Source organism: Alligator sinensis, unplaced genomic scaffold (genome assembly GCF_000455745.1).
Source record: "Alligator sinensis unplaced genomic scaffold, ASM45574v1 scaffold1216_1, whole genome shotgun sequence".
Classification (NCBI taxonomy): domain Eukaryota; kingdom Metazoa; phylum Chordata; order Crocodylia; family Alligatoridae; genus Alligator; species Alligator sinensis.
In genome coordinates, this window is record NW_005842018.1 from 584334 (window position 1) to 589715 (window position 5382).

General features: G+C 51.2%; 1 protein-coding gene across 1 annotated transcript in view; it reads right to left on the reverse strand.

The window, feature by feature from the left end:
• KIAA1324L (KIAA1324 like) overlaps positions 1–5376 on the reverse strand; it is a 169046-nt gene extending 163670 nt beyond the window's left edge. Inside the window, exon 1 of the mRNA XM_006022111.3 lies at positions 5316–5376. The gene's annotated coding sequence lies outside the window, so the exon portion shown is untranslated. The remainder of the gene's footprint in view (positions 1–5315) is intronic.
• Positions 5377–5382: the final 6 nt, after the last annotated feature.

The following is a 5382-nucleotide window of genomic DNA, read 5'->3' on the forward strand; positions in this document are numbered from 1 at the left end:
GTAATGTCAGGTGCAAGTCACTGGAAGGGATTCTTGCACTTCATTCTGTATTGGTGAGGCTTCATCTGAAGTCCAGTTGTGGTTATCACGCCTCAGGAAACAGGTGGACAAACTGGAAAGAGCTATAAAAAGGGTAGCAATCAATTGTTCTCTGTGCTTACAGGGAGTGCAAAAAGAAGGCTCTGCGGACAAGAAATAGGCTTACATTGCAACAAAAGAAATTTAGGTCAGATGCTAGAAAGAATCTTCTAACTATGCACGTAGTTAAGCAATGGAACAGATAACAGAGGTTGCAGCAAGGGAAGTTTAGGTTGGATATTAGGAAAAACACTCTCACTAGGAAGATGGTGAAGCACTGGAATGGGTTACCTAGAGAGGCAGTGGAAGGTTTTTAAGGTCTGGCTCAACGAAGCCCTGGCTATAATGATCTAGTTGGGGATGGTCCTGCTTTGAGCAAGGGGTTGGACTGATGACCTCCTGGAGGTCCCTTCCAACCCTGAAGGGGAGTTCCAAAGAGGATGGAGCTGGACTGTTTTCAGTGGTGACAGATGACAGAACAAGGAGCAATAGCCTCTAGTTGCAGCAAGGGACATTTAGGTTGCATATCAGTAAGAATTTTCTCACTAGGAGGGTAGGAAAACACTGGAACAGGTTACCCAGAGAGGTAGGGGATCTCCATCCTTGGAGGTTTTTAAGACCCAACTAGATAAAGCTTTGGCTGGGATGATCCAGTTGTGGTTGGTCCTGCTTTGAGCAGGGGGTTGGATTAAATCTCCTGAGGTCCCTTCCAACCCTCATTTTCTATGATTCTAGGTTGTGGAATCGCTATCCTTGGAAGCTTTTTGAAGTGCAGGTTAGACAAGCACTTGTTGGGATGGTTTAGACAGGGATTATCTTTCCATAAATAGATGACTGGACCAGAGACCCACTTACGGTGTCTTCCAGCCCTATTTTTCTATGACTCTATCCCACTCAGACCTTCAAAATCAGGTCTTCTCTCTTGTTCTTCTATCTCAGTGCACAGATTTTTCAGGACCGAGCACCAAACTTTTCAATTTCCTAAGAGCTCACAATATTCTGTTTGAAGGACTGCTCTCTCTGCCTCTTGCTACAGAGTTGTAATAAACACCACTGAGCACACCTCAGGCAAGTATTGTATAAGCAGCCCACATATTTCCCTAGTTGTACCTTATCAGCATGGCTGTTTTTGTGTGTCCTTATATTGCCAGAAAGATGGAGACAAACTGGGAGCAATTCAGAAAGGAAAAACAAATGATTAAAGCTCAAGCAGAATTAGAGAAGGATAAGTAACTAAAGAAACAAATCCCCCAAAATGCTGAACTCCTTCACTCCTATTGAGGTCAATGATCCCTTTCAAGTAGTGATCAGAACCCTGCTCTAAAAATATAGAGCTCAGTTAAAAGACAAAGAAAAGGGAAGGCATCATACACAATACTCCAAATTTAAGTGTGTAAACACCAAGGAAGGAAAGGAATCATTTTGGCTGGTACCAAGGAGATAAACTAGGAGGACTGGGATGAAATTAAGAGGTCAATACAGGCTAAACATCAATTAAAGTTTGACAGTGAGATCTATTTGCTTACAAAAGTCTCTCAAAGAAAAGGTGGGAGCCTGGGAAATTTAAAACTAAACTAAATGGAATAATAGAAAATGTCACAGTTCAAAAATACTCTACAACTGTGGAAGAAGAAGGGTTAGGGGCAAGATAACTCCTCATTTCCACTCATCAGCTCCACTAGTATCTGATTCATTGCCCCTGTACCTGGACACCGTTCTATGAACCAGAGTTAACAGGACTGTCCCAGACCAGGGATGATTTTGGCCCCTAGTCTCCACCACTATAGGTGTAATTGCTAGCTCATCATCAGTACAGCATACACTTTACAGGGTGATTGGGATATGTTAACCAGACAATCCAAAGCTCTGACAGCTGGTCATGTAGACATAGCAGGTTTCAAGCTTACCCTGATAACTCAGGAAATTAAAACAGAGTAGACACCAGAAGCCCAGTGCAGGCTGAAAAACATGCCATGGGTCCAGAGTAAATATTCAGGCAGTTCATTGGTGCTGAGCTACAACACATACATCAACACTATGGGTACACCAATACATTGGTCCCATATCAGATCGGCACTGGTATAGAGAAAATTGACAGTACCTGCAATCGGCTTTTTTTGCCTGATGTGGTCGATAATGTGGCTGATAAATGCCTCGTGCATGCACACAGCTGCAGCATGCACACAGCCAGGAGTGCATCCTGGCAGCTTGGAGGGCAGCATCTGGCTCATAAGTCTGTTGTGGGGGAAGGGAAGGGGCATTGGGGGGGGGGGGGTTGATAGAGGCCCCTGCAGTGAGGGAGAGAATAGGGCAGGGGCAGGCACTGCTCAGCCAGGGCAGAGCAGGACGCACGGGAGGATCCCGCCACTGCATGCACCCTGGGAGGGCATGGGGGGCACGTGCCCCGGATCTGCGCGGGGCAAGGACAGGCTGCTACTGTGAGCTGGGGCAGAGCCTGGTGCAGCATGATGGAGGGACTGGGCCAGGCTGCACTCAGGGCGGGCAACGGTGGCGCTGAGAGTGAGGCTATGGAGAATTTTGGGGTGGCTGTGGCCCCCTGCCCGCCCATAGCTGCCCTCGCAGCATTGTTGCCGCCTGCCCCAGCCCCAGCCAGGAAGAGCCCAGCACCTGCCCCAGCCTGCAGCAACAACCCGACCTTGCCCCACGTGCAGATCCAGGGCACATGCCGCCCATGCCCTCACAGGGTGTGTGCAGTGGCAGGAGCTGCCCCCCCGCTCCCGCAACCCCTGGATGAGCCACAGCTCCATCCTGCGCCCCACCCCAGCTCTGCAGTGCCCCAGCTCCACTCCCTCCCTCACCGCAGGGGCCTCAATCTGCTCCCTCCACTCCTTCCCCCCACCAGACTTACCAGCCTGATGCTGGTCTCCAAGCTACCCGGCTGCATATCGGAATCAGATCAGTATCAGCCAATATGGCTCATTTAAAATCAGCCATCGGTATCGGCCCAAAAAAATCTCTATTGGTGCACCCCTAATCAACACAAGCTGCAATGGCACCTCTGAATCAGCATGGGCATACCATTATTAAATCAGCTCATTGAATTAGCAAAGTCCTCCCTAAAAGAGAGCAATGTCATTAAACCCTGGTTTGTCAACTGTTTAAGCCTTAAAGTGATCTCTCTCCAAAAACTGGTATATTAATCAAGTCAAGTCAAGTCTAGTCAGTCCCGAGGCTACTGTGACTGCTGGGGCACCTTTAGATGCTGTGCATCATTGGTGATTCCTCGGACAAAGTGGTCGTCTCCTCTCCAGGTACGGATGGCCGTTGGCTCACAGGGAGATCATCCACCCTTTGACAGGTCTTGTTTGTAGTCCTGCTGGATGCTCGCTAGAGGCGACCCCAGCAGGGTGCGGGACCCAGGGCAAATCAGCCCATGCGTGGCCCCGGCCCTGCTCTAATCCCAGACCCAAAGAAGCTGCCGCTGCTGTTGACGGCGACAGTGGCGGGGGGGGGGGGGGGGCGCGCTATGAGCAGCTGGACGCAGAGCCACCACTCTGCCCAGCTCGGGGACCCCCAAAGCAGGGGGCCCGGGGTGGTCACCCTGATTCACTCCCCCCCAAGGACAGCCCTGGTGCCCACACACCCTCCTCACCCAGGCTAATCCAAGCGGGGGTACGGGTTTAGTCACTGACAACCCAACCATGGAACAGGCTGTATTGGTTTACGTGGTACCAGACAGTAGACCAAGAGAGGCCTGGCCTAACAGGGGGCATATTAATAGCAGCATTATCACCAGGGCACATAGGAGCCTTCCTACGGGACTAGAGCCTTTGGCTCTAAGTATAAGACAACTAGAAATCTCACAAGAATAAGCAAGGATCTATTTCTAGGCATCAGAAAAGTAGGTTCTATGAAAAAAAAAATAGCGTAGCTAATGGAAATATCTGGTACAGATGTCAAAGTGAATTGCATGCCTGTGCATTAAGACATGTGCATTTCAAGCCTTTAGGTGATAATGCCTTTATCGAGTCTTTAAATCTGAAAGTACATGTAGCAAGAAGGTTTTACAGCTCTAACAACAACTGGAATCTTATCATTCAGAAACCTCAGCCTGCTCAGACTCAAGTCACTGACAACAGGAATTATGCCATTAATAAAAACTGAAACGGAATTAGGCCCATAAACTTAGACTCACCTACCGCAAAATGCATTAGGTATATTAGCTAGTTCAAACCATAGATTAACCAGCCACTTTCTACTTCTATGACGCAATTCAAGTAATTTCTCACATGGATTCCCTGCAAACCTTCCCCGTGAGATGCCTCTGCTCTCCACTCCCTTCAGAGGTGTTCACAATTCAATTCCCCACAATATAATGGGAAATCCTGGGGTTCCTCATCCCAGGGAAATGCCCTAAGCACTAGGCTACAGTCACGCTCCCTCCTCAGCCTTCTGCTCTTCTGTGCAAACTGGCACAGCTGTAGCAGGGGCCCCTTTCCCCACCTCCGAGCACCCTGTAGCCCAGCAGATAGGACAGTCTTCTGGGTGGTAGGAGGCATGGATCGCATGCTTTTCTCCTGGCCCATCTCCTACATGCCAGACAAGCCACTGAAATAGCCACCGAGCTCTTCCACACAAGAGCAGCGCCACTCCTGCCCCCTCCTCCGCACCCATGTTTCAAAAGAAAGGAGTGCCCCAGGTTCCTCTCTTACAGACTTCAGGCTGCGAATTCCACTCGGAGGTAGCAGCTACCTGGGATGGGATCCCCTAAGCACCTGAGAACAGCGGGATTTCAGATCCACCCCTCTCTTCCAAGCTCCCCACCTCAGGATCCCCGCTGGGGCGCCTCGCTTTCCTCACCCGCTGCCCCAACCCGACTTGGGGGACTCCGCTCTAGGACCCAGATGCCTCCAAGGCAGGCGGTGCGATGCTCAGCTTGGCAGCGCCTAAGCCCCTTTGTGGATCAGCCCCCGGTCCTTACCCGGAGGAAATCCAAGTCCGCCTCACTGCTGTCTCGCGGGGACGTCCGAGCCCAAAACCCCTGTGCCTTCCCGTCCCACGCGCACGTCCAGACAGAAGTACCAAATTGCTGCAGAAGGCAGCGCTTCCCTTTCCTCCCATCCACCCCAAGTCGGGGCGAGGGGGACAGCACTGCCAAGCTTTGCGGGCTGGACAGGAGCCTCCTGCACCCCCAGGCATGGCTGCCCCTTGGTTTGGTCCCCCGAGGCACTGCCAGGGGTCTGGGAAGCAATTCATGTCCTGGGGAGCGCACTCACCTCGCGGCACTGGGGCGGCGGCGCGGCCGCCTGGCAGCACAGCAGCGCCCAGCAGCACAGCCCGGCC